Consider the following 17,756-nt stretch of genomic DNA (forward strand, 5'->3'; position numbering starts at 1 on the left):
CTTAAAGTGTTCACCAAGAGGCTGGAGGGTCTGTATTATCAATCTCTATTACAGTAGAAATACTACTACTGGATCAAAACTACTTCAAAGCCTCATGGAGGGGCTGTTTCCAGGATATGTAATGATTGACTTGAAATAGCATGATGTGAGAGACACTACTAAGAATCTTCAAGGATGACAGAGTATTTTTCAAGCTTCATGAAAAATGATGAAGTTACCATGTCAAGGATTGCTAAAAGCCTACTCACAAGAACGCCTCAAATCACCAATGAGAAAGCATCTGTTTCTTGATAGTTTTTGAGGAGTTGTTTCGCAGTGTGAGGTGACACTATCTGTTCAGATACAAAGTAATAAAGTGACTATTGCATGTGTATTGTTCTTGTTAGCTGGACGTCATGTTGCCTCAAACAGAATACTACTTACAGCCGAGTAGCACTTAATTTTCTTTCAACATATTTGGATTGGTTATATCTTATTGTGTTTGAAATGATTAATAGCCAGCAGAAATACTTAGTGAAGGGAGGACAAAGACTACTGCTATCATTATTGACTTGGAATGGTAATGATATATTTTCATTATAACTTCCCATAAAATAAATTTCCTAACAAAAACAACTTCTTCTCTGTCTATACATGCCCCTGTAACCACTTAATTAAAGGCTCTCTCTTCTTTTGCAGTTGACTGAGCACATATTTTGAAGTTAAACCTCCTGACCTTTTGAAAGCCTATTTCTCCTGGTTTAGTTCTTTGGGACCCAGCTCTTTTTCCTTTGCTTACTCCCATGGAAATGACACATGGGACCCTTGCTTTTGAAGGCCACTCCCACATAAGACTTTGGTTCCCACTTCTCCACCCAACTCATTCTATAGCCCTGGATGCCTATCTATCCCTCCCCTGGACTGGAAGTTCAGGCAACTGGAACCAAGGACATATTTATGATTGAGTGAAAACATGAAGTTCATAAACATGCAGGCTAATCCTATTTCTAATGCATGCCTTGTGAGTTACTTTCTTTGTGGCTGTATCCAGGATCTCTCATATAGTAGTATCAGTGCTTGCGGTTGTTGACCAAATTCCAAATCCCAGAATAACCAAGAAGGTATAGAAAAAAGAAAACCGTTTTTGAGTTACTGAGTTACCTACTCCAGGCTAGACTAACACCTTACTACTCTAAATATGGTCTGTAGATCAGCAACATCAGTATCACCTGGGAGCTTGTTAGAAACTCACAATCTCAGGCCATACCCAGGCCTGCTTATCAGAAACTTCATTTTAACAAGATCATAAGGAGGTTCCTACACACATCAGAATGCAAGAAGCCTTGGGGTAAAGCATTTAAAAATATTTTCTCATTTAATCCTCAGCGCTTTCATGCGATTAGCATTATTATTCCCATTTTATAAATGAGAACTGTTAGGACGAGTGAGGTTAAGTAACTTATCTAACCCAGAAGCTCACCACTTGGCTGCATACCAATGTTCCCATCTGTATGACTTGATACCTATAACAACAGGGATGACCAGGCCAAAACATGGGGCTTTATAGACCTAGGGATAATTTGACAGCTGAGTAGCTACCAACTGCTGTGAAGAAAAAGAAATTTTTTGTCAATTACTCTTATAGCCAGGTGTAGTCACAAAGAAAATAGTTTTATTATTTTTAGTCTCACTTCTATTTTGAATCAAATGATATTAACTTTTTAAATTTGCAACTCAAAATAGTCATAAGATTTGGATCTGAACAACTTTTAGCTGCTGTCTCCACATGCCAAACTCAGCCTCCGATGTTGAAATTTTGCCATGATAGTAGATGTTCCAAAAAGGTGCCACTGAATCCAAAAGCAATTCTTTAAAATAAAAAAAAAGGGGGTAGAATTAGTGTATAGTCTCCTAACATCTATATACTGGTTTTCATGTTCAAGTTCTGGCAAGTTTGTTTTAAAAAATTTATAAAAATGTAAATTTTTAAAACGTGTCATTACTTTTTTCTTTTTTTCTTTTTTTCTTTTTTTTTTTTTGTTTACCACAAGTCATCCCAAAAAAGAAGCAGGCATAAAACAGTGAAGATTACTGTTTCTTTCAACAAGTCATTGTGGGAAATAAAAAAGTGCCACTACCCAACAGACGTGGTTTAACAAGGCACTCAAGATCACAAAATGGCAACCAGTCAGAATGCTGCAGCTGAAGAAAATTAATCCCCACATTGGTGCTGACCTGACAGTGTATTATGAAGAATGTTGAAATGGCTAAGGGTATGGGCTTGCTGAACTCTTGAAGCCATGAGACTGGTCACCCAGGGTGAAAATTGTTGTAGACCTGCAATGTAACAAGTTTCTATAGCAAAATATCTTAGATTGACATCAGCAGAGTTAAAACTATAGAGCAGATGGGAAGAGGCAAGCAGCAGGATTCCTGGAACCAAAATAAATTTTACCATCTTCTCAACTTTCAGAATAGACAGGAATTAATTGGAAGTCGATTAAAGAATTTATCTTTGCAATGTAAAACACAATGCTGATTATATTCCAAGACCAGTGGTCCTCCACCCTGGTAGACATTAAAATCACTTGACAAGCATTCTGAAAAAGCAGCTCTTGGATACTAACCCCCAAATTCTGATTTAATTCATCCGAGGTAGACCCGCTAATTTTAAAATCTTCCCAGATGTTTCTAATGTGTAGCCAAAGTTGAGAGCACATATGCTACATGATGCTAAAATAAATAAAAGACAAGTGAAGAAAAAAGTGTTGGATAAGATGGTGAAAGAAAATCATAAAGATCAACAATATTTCAGGTTTCAGCTGTTGTATCTTTGGAAGCAAGGCTAACAAAAATAGATATAGCAGTGTAAGCCTGGATACATGAAGGCTTCTTCCTATTACTGCAATGTACTGAGCATTTTTGATCGAAGGTAGTAGGGAAGAAATTGTTTTATTTTTCAGTTTTTCCATGTTACAAAGATGAGCCAGTGAACATCCTTCTATGTATATGTTCAGAACCATGACAGAATTTTTTTGACTTTGAATTGTTATTTATTGTGCTGTTTTTCTGCTTTGAGCTTGCATTATTTTTGGAAATTTTCTAGTGTGATTTCTTTTTTATTATACTTTAAATTCTAGGGTACATGTGCACAACTTGCAGGTTTGTTACATAGGTATACATGTGCCATGTTGGTTTGCTGCACAGATCAACTTGTCATTTACATTAGGTATTTCTCCTAATGCTACCCCTCCACCAGCCCCCCACCCCGCAACAGGCCCTGGTGTGTAATATTCCCCTCCCTGTGTCCATGTGTTCTCGTTGTTCAGCTCCCACTTGTGACTGAGAACATGCAGTGCTTGGTTTTCTGTCCTTGTGATATTTTGCTGAGAATGATGGTTTCCAGCTTCATCCATGTCCCTGCAGAGGACATGAACTCATCCTTTTTTATGGCTGCGTAGTATTCCATGGTGTATATGGGCCACATTTTCTTTATCCAGTCTATTATTGATGGACATTTGTGTTGGTTCCAAGTCTTTGCTATTGTGAATAGTGCCGCAATAAACATATGTGTGCATGTGTGTTTATAGTAGCATTATTTTATAATCCTTTGGGTATATACCCAGTAATGGGATTGCTGGGTCAAATGGCATTTCTAGTTCTAGATCCTTGAGGAATCACCACACTGTCTTCCATGATGGTTGAACTAATTTACACTCCCACCAACGTGTAAAAGTGTTCCTATTTCTCCACATCCTCTCCAGCATCTGTTGTTTCCTTTTTAATGATCACCATTCTAATGGACATGAGATGGTATCTGATTGTGGTTTTGATTTGCATTTCTCTGATGCCCAGTGATGATGAGCATTTTTTCATATGCCTGTTGGCTGCATAAAAGTCTTGTTTTGAGAAGTGACTCTTCATATCCTTTGCCCACTTTTTGATGGGGTTGTTTTTTTCTTGTAAATTTGTTTAAGTTCTTTGTAGATGCTGGATATTAGCCCTTTGTCAGATGTTTAGATTGCAAAAATTTTCTCCCATTCTGTAGGTTCACTTGCATGTTCACTCTGATGATAGTTTCTTCTGCTGTGCAGAAGCTCTTTAATTAGACATCATTTGTCTATTTTGGCTTTTGTTGCCATTGCTTTTGGTGTTTTAGCATGACAATATTTTTATGATAAATTCCTAGAAATAGAATTGTTTGGTCAATATGTTTATGTATTTTTGTGCATTTTACATGTTGATATTTAATTACTGTCACCCACCCACTAATGAGGTTATAGTAATTTATATTCAAGTAGCCTGTATCTCAACTGTGTCTAATCGTAAGAGTGGGTTGAACATACAAAGGAGACAGTGAATAACCAAGAGTGTAAGATTCTAAAAGAAGGAGGTTTGAAGGAAAAGCAATACTTTTGAAAAGAATACAGAGAGAGATGAAGTGAGGTGATGTTGTGTGACTGTTGGTCAGTGCTAAAGGATGGTTTGAGATTTGTCCCAAATTTTCATTCAGGTAGCAGTTGGCTGCTTGATACAGGCAAAGAGAAAAAGCTAAGTTCAACAGTCTTTCTTTGGGCATGATATGGGATCTTCCATTATATTGTCCTATAGCTTTATAAAGGCCAAGTATAGATAGCATAGTGATTATATTGCTAAGTATATTTTCGTAGAAAAATATCTGCAAAGGGGTTATATATAAGAACATTAATTGTAGCATTGTATTTAGTAGTGAAAATTTGAAAACAATATGAAAGTTACTAACGTTTCACTGGTAGAAGAGAAAACATGCTAAATTTACATAGCCAAATATTATACACATATATACATGCACTTACAAAATTCCTATATTCCTAAATACAATTTTTTATTGCTTTAAAGCAGCATTACTCATCATAAACATTTCCATACTCTTATGATTATAAATGTTGTTTTAATGATTGCTTAATATTCTACCATACTTTAAGACTCCAGAAACAGAGAAGAAATAACAACTGAGTGTATTCCACTAAGATTTAATAAATTTTAATATTTTTCTATCCTTGCCCAAATCTTTTCACTTTTAATAAAATATTGCAGATACAGTTGAATCTCCTCCATTATACCCTTCTTCAAGTTCCCTCCTTGACCCTATTTTCCTCTTTCATCCTCCAGCAATAACCATTTTACTTGGTTTGGTGTGCATCATTGCATACATTTTAAAAATAGTTTTGCTGGGCCAGGTGCAGTAGCTCACACCTGTAATCCCAGCACTTTGGGAGGCCAAGGCGGGCAAATCACTTGAGGTCAGGTGTTCAAGACCAGACTGCCCAACATGGCAAAACACCATCTCTACTAAAAATAGAAAAATTAGCCAGGCATGGTGGTGCACACCTGTGGCCCCAGCAACTTGGGTGGCCGAGGCATGAGAATTGCTTGAGCCTGGTAGGCGGAGGTTGTAGTGAGCCAAGGTCATGCCACTGCACTCCAGTCTGGGCAACAGAGCATGACTCTGTCTCAGGAAAAAAAAAAAAAGTTTTGCTATTTGTGCTTGTGTCTATAAACAACTTGGACACACTTAAAAACTTCACGTAAATGGTATATATATACACACACACACACACACACACCACACATATATCTGCAACATAGTTAACTAAGAGTTTTTATTAGGATTAGATGTTGGATTTTCTTTCTGTATCCATAAAAATAACTGGGTTTTCTTCTCTAGTTTGTTGATATGGTGAATTATATTGATTGATTTTTGAATATTAAATCAACTTTACATACTTTGTAAAAGCTCTACGTGCTCATGATGTATTGTCCTTTTTACATATTGTTCTATTCAATTTGCTAAAATTTTATTAGTTTTTTGTATGTATGTTCATGAGGAATATTATCCTGCAATTTTCTTTTCTTTTAATGTTTGTCTGGTTTTGTGATATCATGGCAATATTGGCCTTGTAGAAGGAATTAGATGTTTTTGCTTCTTTTTCAGATTTCTGAAAGAATTTGTATAGAATTAGCATTATTTCTTTCTTAAATATGTCATGGAATTCACCAGTGAAACTATCTGCCTCTGGAGTTTCCTATAAGTGATAGTTTTTAACTAAAATATCAGGTAGACACACACTGACATACACACACACACACATACATATACAGGCTCTCTACTGTATACCGAGAGCCTTGATATTATACATAAAACATGCTTTAGTTGTATCTTTCAAAAATTTTGTTCATTTCATCTAAGTTGTCAAATATATTGGCATAAATTTATAATATACTATTAATGTCCTTTTAATATCCATCAAACCTGTAATGAGCTTACATCTTTCATTGCAAAAACTGGTAATTTGTATATTCCCTCTTCTTTCTGAGATCAGTCTAGCTTGGAGGTTTATCAGTTTTATTGATTTTTCTCTTAGCCAGATATTGATTTTATTTTTTTTTTGTTTATTTAAAAAATTTCTACTCTGATTTTTATTATTCCCTTTCTTCTTGAGTTTAATATGCTCTCCTTTTTACCAGTTTCCAAGGTCATTGATTTGAGACCTTTCTGCGTTTCTAATATAAGTATTTGGAGTTAAATATTTCTCTTGAATTCTTGCTTTAGTAACATCCCACTAATTTTGATATATTGTGTTTTTAGTTAGTTCAAAATGATTTGTAATTACCTTTTTATTTCTTCCTTGACACATGAGCTATTTGAAAGTGTGTTAGTTTCCAAATATCTAAGGCTTTTCCAGATATATTTCTGTTATTGGTTTCTAATTTAATTTTATTGTGGGTAGAAAACATAATTTTTATGATGCGTCTTGTATAAAGGTATTGAAACTTGTTTTATTGCTGAGAATATGGTCTTTCTTTATAAAATTTTTCATGTGCAATTAAAAATAATGTATATTGTTAAGTGTTCTATAAATGTCAATTAGGTTAATTTGGTAGATAGTGTGGTTCAGGTCTATAACTTTACTAATTTTCTGTCTACTTGTTTTATCAATTATTAAAAGAGGAGTGTTGAAATCTCTCAGTATAATTGTGGAATTATCAATTTTTCTTTGTAGCTCCATGTATTTGCTTCATGTATTTTGAATCTCTAATTAAATACATAAACATTTAGTATTTTTTTTCCTTTTAAGGAATTGACTCCTTTATTATTTTGAAATGAATTTCTTTATCACTGTTAATGTTCTTTGCTCTAAAATCTACTTTTTCTGATGTTATAAATTTCATTTGATCATTGCGTAGCATAGCTTTTTCAATTATTTTACTTCTAACTTTTTTTGCATTATTATATTTAAAGTAAGTTTTTTGTAGGCAGCATATAGTTGAGTTTTGCTCTTTTAAACGGATTATCCGTTTTTCAGTTGTGTGGGGGTGTGTGTGTAGATGTTGCTGTAGGCTTTATATTATACATCTTTAACTTATCCCAGTCAGCCATCAAATGATACATCACTTCATATATAGGGTAAGAATCTTACAATAGTATGCCACCATTCCCATCCCCCACTCCTTGTGCCATTGTGATCATATATTTTAATTCACTATATTGTTATTACTTTTGCTTTAAACCATCTCTTTTAAAGGGATTAAGCTATATATTTTATATTTATCATTTTGAGAACTGTCTCAAAATAATTGTTATACAGGTGGCTGCAATTGTCTGTATCTTAATAACTTGAGTCCTCCAGGATGATGAAATAGATTTTATTTCACTTTTGTCTGTCAGCCATTATAGGCATCAAATATATATTTGTTGAAATTTCTACAAGTCATTTCTATTATGTGACTTGTAAAGGGGACATATGACCTGGCAAACTAGAGCCTTACCTAATTATTAATATTTTATCATTTCTCTATTTTTAGAAAATCACTACTTTTTCATCTGCTCAGAGCACTTGTATTTCTTTTTAAATGTTTGTAGCTTCCTAATTCAACAAGTTTGGACATTTCTTTCCAAAGATATCAATCCTTGGTGCACCCCAGCTACTTTCTTGGCATTTCTTAGTTATCTTTCTGAATATCCTTACTCTAGCTTGGCAACAGTTTAGAGACTATCTTACTTCCCTCTGCTTCTCCATATATTTTTCAAATTGATACGTAATAGTTGTATGTATATAAGAGGTACTTGTGTTATTTTGGTACATGTATACAATGTGTAATGATCAAATCAGAGTAATTGGGATAGCCATAGGATATTTGATTCCCAGTTTCATTATTCTTTCCTGGCAGACATTCTATCTGAATGCTGAGTAGTGGCTGCCCACATCCCATTCACAAGGCACACCCACACTCCCACCCGCTGCTCTCATCTGTCTCCCACAACAAAAATTTTTTAGAACATTTTGTGGATGTTGGTGGAGTGCACCATTGCTTAGAAGCCTGGCCTGTACTGCCAGACTGCCCAGGTTTGAATCCTAGTGCTGCCACTTGGGCAAGTTACTCAAGGTATAAAAAGAGTAAAATGCCACCTACCGTATCCAGTTGTTAAGAAAAATGAAAGAGATAATGGATGCAAAAAGCAGAGTACAATGCTTCATGTAAGGTCGGAACTCAATAAGTATTAGTGCTTATGAATATTATATACATAAAAAAATTTCTCATATAATTCCTTACTTTGCCATATTCATCAGCCATGTCTTTCTCTCTTTTCCACTAGATTGATAGTCATTCTGAAACATTTCATATATATTTGGACAAATGATAAATTTGTAAAAGAAAAAATTGAAGGCTCCTAAATGATTACTGAACATATTAAAAATTAGCAGGTAGTCTTGCTAGAGGGCTCTCTCCTGTTGAATCAGTTTTCAATATTTTGCTGCAATGCAACACAGAATCAAATATCTTGGAATGCTTAACCTAAGATAGTTCTTTTTCTTTGCCTTATTTTCATATGCTGTGCTCATTTTACTGAACCATTGTCCTAAACTTAAAGCCATGTGTATATGCATGTTGTTCATATACAACTTTATCATGTAACTGTTAATCTTTATGTCAGGTAATGACAAATTTTCTGTCAAATATAAAATATTACTGTGAATACTGCTTTATCCAATAAATGATAAGTAACTTGATTTCTATGGTGACCATGTAACATACACATGGGTTATTACAGATACAACAGCATAAAATTTGTATGTAATATTCAGGGCACTTAGAGGCTCCATGTTTCTTCCCTGTATGAAATGTCTGGTAAATTCCTTAGCACACAGAAGGTTTGCTGATATAATTATACCGTAAAATGGAAGCAAGGTCAACGAGATACTGTTATTTACCACTAAAAAATGCAATGCCCTCAGTCAATACTGAAGGAGAGGCTCCTTCACTTACAGAAACAGATGTGTTTCCACTCTTGATCCAGCCTCACAAAACACGTATTTCCCCTGGCAATTTCTTGTTCATATTATTTCAAAGATTGCATAAGAACAATCCTCTCTTGCTTCTTGAGAGACCAAATATCTATGATCCTTCTACAGATATTTTCCCCCATTTTTTTTCTGTGTATTAGAAAGCTACCTGGTTAGTTGTTTTGAAGAAGTTTAAAAAAAAACGGACACATGAAATGTTACACTTAATACTGGCCACACCAACAGAAATGGTCATATTTTTCTCTCTTGAGGTAGTGCACTCAAATGCGGGCACTGAAGTTGCATCTTGTTGATTTGCAAGTACAAATCTAGGAGACAAGATCGTGAAGACACAAAGCATCGAAAACCTAATGGAGGGGTGGGCAAACGACTTCTTACGGGTTAAATCTGTCCACCACCTTGTAAATATAGTTTCGTTGGAACACAGCTGTGCTCATTTGTTTATGTATTATGTGTCCACTTGTATCTCTAATAACAGTAGCTATTACAGAGACAGTATGGCCAGCAAAGCCTAGAATATTTACTATCTAGTTCTTTTAGAAATTTGCTGAACTCTAATCCAAAGGAATAGTTTGGATCTAAATGGGGAGATAAATAGCTATTTAGCCTTTTTCCAGGAGGTTAAACATATGTACTATATTAGTCCATTCTCACACTGCTATAAAAACATACCCAAGACTGTATAATTTATAAAGAAAAGAGGTTTAATTGACTCACAGTTCTGCAGGGCTCGGGAGGCCTCAGGAAACTTACAATCATGGCAGAAGGGGAAGCAAACATGTCCTTCTTCACATGGTGGCAGCAAGGAGAATAATGAGTGACCAGCAAACAGGGAAGCATCTTATAAAACCATCAGATCCCATGATAACTCATCATCACAATAACAGGATGGGGGAAACTGCCCTTGTGATTGAATTATCTCCACCTGTTCCCTCCCATGACATGCAGGGATTATGGGAACGACAATTCAAGATGAGATTTGGGTGGGGACACAGCCGAACTATATCATGCACATTTTTTATTCTAACATGGATTCACTAATGCCCCATAGCCTAGTTTGGCCAGCCTCAGCCTTTCTAGTTTTTTCAAATACCAGATGCTCTACCCCTTCTTTTAGGCAGCAATACTTAATACTTTTGAGTCTGAAAGTCAGAGCACCATCACCCTACCAGGTATGAACTCTCCAGCCACTTGTTCCCTGTGAGGGGTAGGATGCTGAGTCAGCTGCTGGGCTGATGCTACTGGTATTCACCTCTCTGTTTTGTATAATGTCTCTATTAGTCCTGGCAAGTTAGTGTGTTTTCTTACTCTCTCTAAAGGCGGTAAAGATTATTCTAAAATTATAAACATTTTCTCTGAAGAATCCAGTATTTATTTTGATAACTCACTATTAACTCAATATCTCTTATGCCAGAAGTACCTTAATCAGCTCTCTTTTAAAATTTCCTTACAATTTTCTTTTATATTTTTAATTCCTAAAACTTCCCTTAATCTCTGATGAGAATTGCATTTCTCAGGAACAGTGATTTGAGAGTCTGTAGAGCCAAGTGTTGTTTGTTTTTTGTTTTTTGTTTTTTGATTACAGGGTAGTTATATTCTGATAGGTTTATGTAAAAATTTCCAGCAGGAGTCTCAAATGATTATTTGACAGTTCACAATACACATTCCTTTATATTGTATCACTTTTAATTTGCTCCCCAGTCAGGAAGGAAATACAGTAGTCTGAGATTAAAACCACAGTGTTCTGGGGATTATGACAATTGGATAGAAACTGAGTCCTGCTGCCCTTCATGCCTAAAAGACCATGTGGATCTAGGCCATGGGGCTGCTGGTTGTGTGTCGAATATTAAAGTCTCAAAAAAGGCAGAAATCATATTCTGTCCGCCTCCTGCACCCCCGCTTTTTTATCCCTTCAGAGGCGTGTAGTTATCTACAGGCTGAAAATCTGGATACTTATGTTTTCTTTTTTATCAGAATGCTGATTATTTGATTTGAACAAGTCACTTTTCTCTTTTTTCCTAAGTTTCTTGAGGGGGGAGCCAGGCCATGCCACTCAACATTTAGTGGCTGGCCCACAGTCACACTGGCCTGAATGGGGAGAATTGCCTGTTCCCTATAATATGTACAGATGTTTTCTACAAATGAATGCTCACAGATATGGGTTTTGGAATTAAGGGGCTGTCAGCTATAGCCAAGTATATTTCTGCTATAATATCCCCAATTCTGTAATTTTTTTAAAGTAAGGAAGCTGAGTTGTGAATTTTTGTTCTGCTTTTCATCAACTATGTAATAAGATTTAGTGTGATAAAATATCAACTAATATAATAGCTAGTATCGTGAACATAAGATAAATCAGATGCACAGGGCATTCTTTAACTCAAGATTTTAAGCAAGAATAAAAGCACCTCATCCAGAGCTCCTAGTGGGTACTCATTAATATTTCCCTCCTCCCTCTCTTGTTTCTTCCTTCCCTCCATGATAATTTGATATGTGTGTACTTGAGTGCCTCAATAAAAAACAGTTGATCACTCAGACATGTGATTTATGCCATATAATCTGAAAAGCATTTCAATATTTTGAAATCCCTGAATAGTTAACTGCCCTCTTTCTTTCATCTGGATATTCTGATACTCTGTAGACTCTGTATTCTACTATCTACCTTGGGCATTTCAGAATATAGATGCCATAGGGACATATGGTATACTAAAAGTTAATGTCATTGCAAGATTCTAATAGTGATAAAATGATAAAGTTATGATCCACTAAACCTTCCATGCAATGAAGGTCACTGAGTAGTGTGTCTGCATTGCTTAGAGGACTGGTGGTATCCACGCAGTCTAGTTTGGGCCCAGATTAATTTTACATGAGGAGACTATAAAAGCTTCAAACTAAATATATATTATTTCTATAAAAAGTCACTGATCTTTCTTTTCCTTAAGCTCAATATGTAATCTTGAAACATTATCTACTAAATAATAAATTAGGGAATCAAAAACCTCCTTTTATTAATTCTATAGAATGCCAAATATAGAACATATCTAAATTAAATATTGAATTAAAATCAAAAGTTCAAAAATAAATTAATTGGTAACAAAAGGGTCATTTGTCTTCTTCTAGTCTCTTAAAAAATTCAGGAAATTAATAGTCAAGTCAAGAATCTTGGAATTATGGTTGGTTGCCCTACTTTATTGGTGAGAATGCAGTGTTCATCTGTCCTGGAGTTAGTTAGGTATGTTATATCTATATATTGTGAGAATGGATCAAAAGCCAAGACTATAGCTATCAAGGAATCTGATTTTATTGGGGTGAGTCATTTCATTTACGTCTCTGCATTCGAGTAGTGAATAATTCTGTACTGTGACTACAAGTGAGGTAAAGATGGAAATATCATGAAGAAAGTAATTTATGCAACCAAAGTTTCTTTGGCAATCTGCTGGGTAGAGGAGATGGACTTTGGTGTGAAGGAATGGATAAGATTTAGGGTACAAATCTTTTGTTACCAATGTAGTGATGATTCAAATGTATGAATAAATGAAATCATTCACTTTGCCCTAGTTTGTCTTCAGTGTACAGTGCTTGTATGTCAGTGGTCAAGGAATCTTGGTACTGTTGGTAATTAAATCTGGTCATTTACTGTAGAAGCCTTAAAATTGAAAATATATTGCATATACATCAACTTCAAAAGTGATCACCCCAGACATTGTGTTTCTTTCTTGCTTAGTATGACAGGTTTTTTAGTTCAGGTGATGAGTTCAGCTTTTTTTTTCTTTTCTTTTCATTTTTTTCTTGAAACCGGGTCTTGTTCTGTCACCCAGGCTGAGTGCAGTGGCATGATCTTGAGTCACTGCAGCCTTGACCTCCTGGGCTCAAGTAATCAATCCTCCACTTGGGACTAAAGAGGTGTGCCACTACACCAAGCTAATTTTTAAATATTTTGTAGAGATGAGATCTCCGTATGTAGCCCAGGCTGGTCTCAAACTCCTTAGCCTCCCAAAGTGCTACGGTTACAGATGCGAGGCACCACACCTGGCTGAGTTCAAGTTTTACATGGTATTTCTCACATCTACCCCTCATTTACTCTAGTGTTTACACAAGGGACCTAATTGTGCAAATAAAACTATGGAATTAATAAAACGATATGGTGGCCTAAATAATTTGTTATAACAGAGAGCTTTATGAGTACTAATTCCAAAGTGTATGTTACTATCACCTGATTTCATTTGATAAGTATAGTTGTAAACAAGCTGTAATTTTAACATTTAGCAAATCAGATAGCTTGGTATATGAAAATAATGCAATGCTGTTATTTCTTGCTTTTTGGAGATCTACAGATTTTTCATTTGTCATCTATTTTTTGACATCCACCATAGTTTTTCTTCATGTGAGAGATCTTCTGCATTAGATGCTTATTTTTTCTTAACATATTATCATGTATCACTGCTGGTGAGCTATATTCAAGCTCCTATGTCTTTCCCAATATCAGCCATATGGTTGCACAGATAGAGCCAAAATAATTTATATTACTTCAAATAATAAAGATATTTATAAAGATGCATAAATAAAGGTAGATGCATTATTTCCCAAATTCATTTAACTTCTAAAGAACACTTCAGTATGAAAAATACTGCTCGTGACTCTGTTCATCTATGCACCAGAAAATGAAGAATGGCTTGTTTTCTCTGAATCCAGTACATGGCTATAGAGTACTCCAGGGCCAATGCCAAAGTCATGACCTGCATGCTTTATGGATTGTTGTAGTTATATTTGATGAGGAAATTTAACACTGTTTTTATTTTGGGTTCCCTGAGCTATGAGTGAAATTAGAGCAGTGGTTCTCCAATTATGGTTTCTGGACCCGCAGTGTCAGAGGCATCACCTGAAAACTTGTTAGAAATGCAAATATTCAGGCCCCACCCCAGCAGGGTGACTCAGAGACTCTGGGGAGTGAGAACTAGCAATCTGTGCTTTAACAAGTCCTCCACATGGTTCTGATGCAGCCTATGTTTTTTTGTTGTTGTTTTGTTGTTGTTGTTGTTGTTGTTTTTGAGACAGAGTCTTGCTCTGTCACCCAGGCTGGAATGCAGTGGCACGATCTCGACTCACTGTAAACCCTGCCTCCCGGGTTCACGCCATTCTCCTGCCTCAGCCTCAGCCTCCCGAGTAGCTGGGACTACAGGCGCCCACCACCACGCCCAGCTAATTTTTTGTATTTTTAGTGGAGACGGGGTTTCACCGTGTTGGCCAGGATGGTCTCTATCTCCTGACCTCGTGATCCGCCCGCCTCGGCCTCCCAAAGTGCTGGGATTACAGGCGTGAGCCACAGCGCCAGGCCTTGATGCAGCCAATGTTTTAAGAAACACCAAATTTGGGTCCGATGCTGCCTCAATCCAAACTGTTAAAATTTAAAACAGTAATTGATGCCATATGGGGCACTATTTTGAACCTTTATATCCAAGATAGTCAGTGAGGTTTCTTCTTCAAAAAAAAAAAAAAGCCTGTTTTTGGAAGATACCTAACATTGTTAGTATATGCCAGTGCTGCTTTAAACAAAAATTGACAACATGTTATCTTAGGGGAAGAGAGTTTTGAAATAATTACTGAGGTTTAGAGCAACACACTGTTAAGAAAATAAGTCAAATTAACTACCAATATTTTACAAATGGATTTTTCAAATCTTCAATATTTTATAAAATGTGCATAGTGTTTTATTGAGGCTATTAATAATTTTTATACTTAATAAGTGATTTATTTCATTGAATTGTAGGTTTTAATTTTTTTTTTTTTTTTTTTACCTCAAACCAATCCACCCCATCAGTTAACAGGAAATCTGTAAGGCCTACATTACTTTATAATCTGTCTATCACATACAATTCAATGACCCAAACTATATTATTTGCTTTGCTTACTTTAGCTCTATGTTTGTATAAAACCATACTTTGGGATTTTATATGATTGAAAATGAGTATAATAAAACCTAAGGCCTAAGCTGGTTGTGTAAAAATTGATTACAGGCATTGGCCAAAGGAATCTGTCGGATGTATGTTTTTATTGGCAGCACACACAAATCTGGTGATTGTGTTCTTACTTGCTGATGAGTAACTGACCAACTTAAGTGTCTTCAAGAATCTAAGAGTTAGTTAAGCAAAGGTCAGATACAGAGGAAGTCACCCTAGCTGTCAAGATCTATTTTTTCCAGCTTGCAATTGAGAAACACCGGGAAGAAGAAAGGGAGAATATATGAGTAAGAACAGAATTCAGTTTCTCACATTCTCACACAATGACCCATCTGCTTAGAATACATTGACTTAATGATTAATTCCAAGTCTGTTTCTTTAGCAAATATGTATTGGGTACCTGCCATGCGGCAAGCACTATGGAATTTTTAATATATCAGAATAGATCGCAATAGATGACTGCACTGAACCATCATCTAAGTAATAGTACTGTCTGTCAAGCTGGTGACTCTTTTGAAGAAAAGTATTTTACTCAAACTAGGAAATAGCAGAAAGCTGAGGGGAAATACGCTTTAGAATTATATTTACCACAAATGCCCTTTTCTTCCTAAGACAAAAAGAGCAATGTTCCTTCATTTAAACAGTAGGTTAATAAAAAAATTCCATTGGCACTCCCAGTTGCCATGGTAACAAAATGACAAGTCGCCTCCATGTGATTTCACTGTGTATCAATAAGCTAACCATTTGGGAGATAATGCATTTTGTTTAGACATGTCTTTTGAGCAGAAGCACTGTATGCTTTCATTACCCCATGAAGGAGGTGTTGTTCATACAGTACTTAATTTAGCAATTAATAAATAAGCTGTTTTGTTGTTTAAGAAATTAATTAATAAAAGATGAAACAAAGCCTCAACTTAGCATTTTCTCTCTTTCAGTTCTATTTATTTTTCCTTTGGAGGAGTGGTCTGGAATAAATAATAAGAATAAAGTATATAAATTATAATTTGGATAATAAAACTTATTTTGGACTTTCCTATACACCACTTAGGAAAGCCCCAACCAAAACAGAAGAGCAATAAAAGAAGGTGAGCTTCAGCTATATGATGAATCATCTATATTCCCTCTTTTATTCTCCACATCTTCCACCCCATTTCTAGTGCTGGATAATTACTTGTATTACTGTTGAGTCTTGCTTTGCTGTCAACTATTCATCATCTTTTGAGTTGTAAAAGCAACTGTAATTATTTCAGCATAAAAGTAAGTAACCACTTCAAAAAATTTGTTTCCCCAGTCTAGATATTAATTACCTTTAGCTGCAAATTACCATTGTACAACACTTCATTTCATATCACATATATTTTCCTTATTTTTAGAATCATACTGCTTTCCAAAGAGGTGTTCATAGATTTCCAATTGCTTTCTCCTTCTTCAGCCACTGCCTTGCCCATTGACATAACACCAGCTAATATCCTTTCTTCCCAGACACATAGATCTAAAACGCTTTCTGACTCTTGTTGTAGGTGCTACGCCTGCAGGTAAAATTAAATGACCTACTAATCAGGTTTTATGAGCACTTTCACACTTTTCAAATGACTCAGCAAATGGCAAAAACCTTCTAGCAGCCTAGGCCATTGGCATTAGCTGTTTTACACGTCTATCTACAAAAGACAAAAGGATCCTTGTAAATAGCGACCAAGCCATTGTGTACTACATCTTAGTGTGTAATCAGACAAAATGGATTTATATCTTGACTCATGTTTTTTTCATACCCAAACAGTAAAAAAGGCAATTTGTATCTTCAGGAATAAATTTTTTTTTATTATAAGTGTTAGCCTGAATGAAGTTGAGTGATTTAAAGCTTTGATTATAATATATTCCAAAAGTAAGATACCACAAATGATATTTGTGAAATTGTAGTATTCTTAGTAGAACTATTAATATTCCTTAAAAGGAATGCAGATATTGTTGGCATGGTGTTTATGCTTTTATTTTTATAATGCCCTTTTATGTCTATTATTTACCTCAGTGCATAAGAAAATCGATGATGAACTAAATAATATTTTTATCTAGAATCATATATGTAAAACATTAAAACAAAAATGGAATGTAGATGTCCTCAATTTTTAATCTAAGAACCTTTTTATCGCACCATTTTATCACACCACATCATTCTGTCACTTTCTTTTTTTGAGACCGAGTCTCGCTCTGACGCCAAGGCTAGAGTGCAGTGGCCCGATCTGGGCTCATTGCAAGCTCCGCCTCCCGGGTTCACGCCATTCTCCTGCCTCAGCCTCCCGAGTAGCTGGGACTACAGGCGCCCGCCACCACGCCTGGCTAATTTTTATGTATTTTTAATCGAGACGTGGTTTCACCGTGTTAGCCAGGATAGTCTTGATCTCCTGACCTCGTGATCCGCCCGCCTCGACCTCCCAAAGTGCTGGGATTACAGGCGTGAGCCACCGCACCCGGCCATTCT

General features: G+C 35.7%; 1 protein-coding gene across 9 annotated transcripts in view; it reads left to right on the forward strand.

Annotated features, from left to right (window-relative positions):
* MAGI2 (membrane associated guanylate kinase, WW and PDZ domain containing 2) overlaps positions 1–17,756 on the forward strand; it is a 1,490,397-nt gene that overhangs the window by 832,257 nt on the left and 640,384 nt on the right. The window contains exon 1 of one of the 9 annotated variants that reach the window (XM_063726099.1): positions 16,220–16,365. The exons of the other annotated variants lie outside the window; for them this stretch is intronic. The gene's annotated coding sequence lies outside the window, so the exon portion shown is untranslated. Of the gene's footprint in view, positions 1–16,219; positions 16,366–17,756 lie in introns of those variants that run through there. 9 annotated transcript variants of the gene reach the window in all.

The sequence above is a fragment of the Pongo abelii genome, chromosome 6 (assembly GCF_028885655.2).
Source record: "Pongo abelii isolate AG06213 chromosome 6, NHGRI_mPonAbe1-v2.0_pri, whole genome shotgun sequence".
Classification (NCBI taxonomy): domain Eukaryota; kingdom Metazoa; phylum Chordata; class Mammalia; order Primates; family Hominidae; genus Pongo; species Pongo abelii.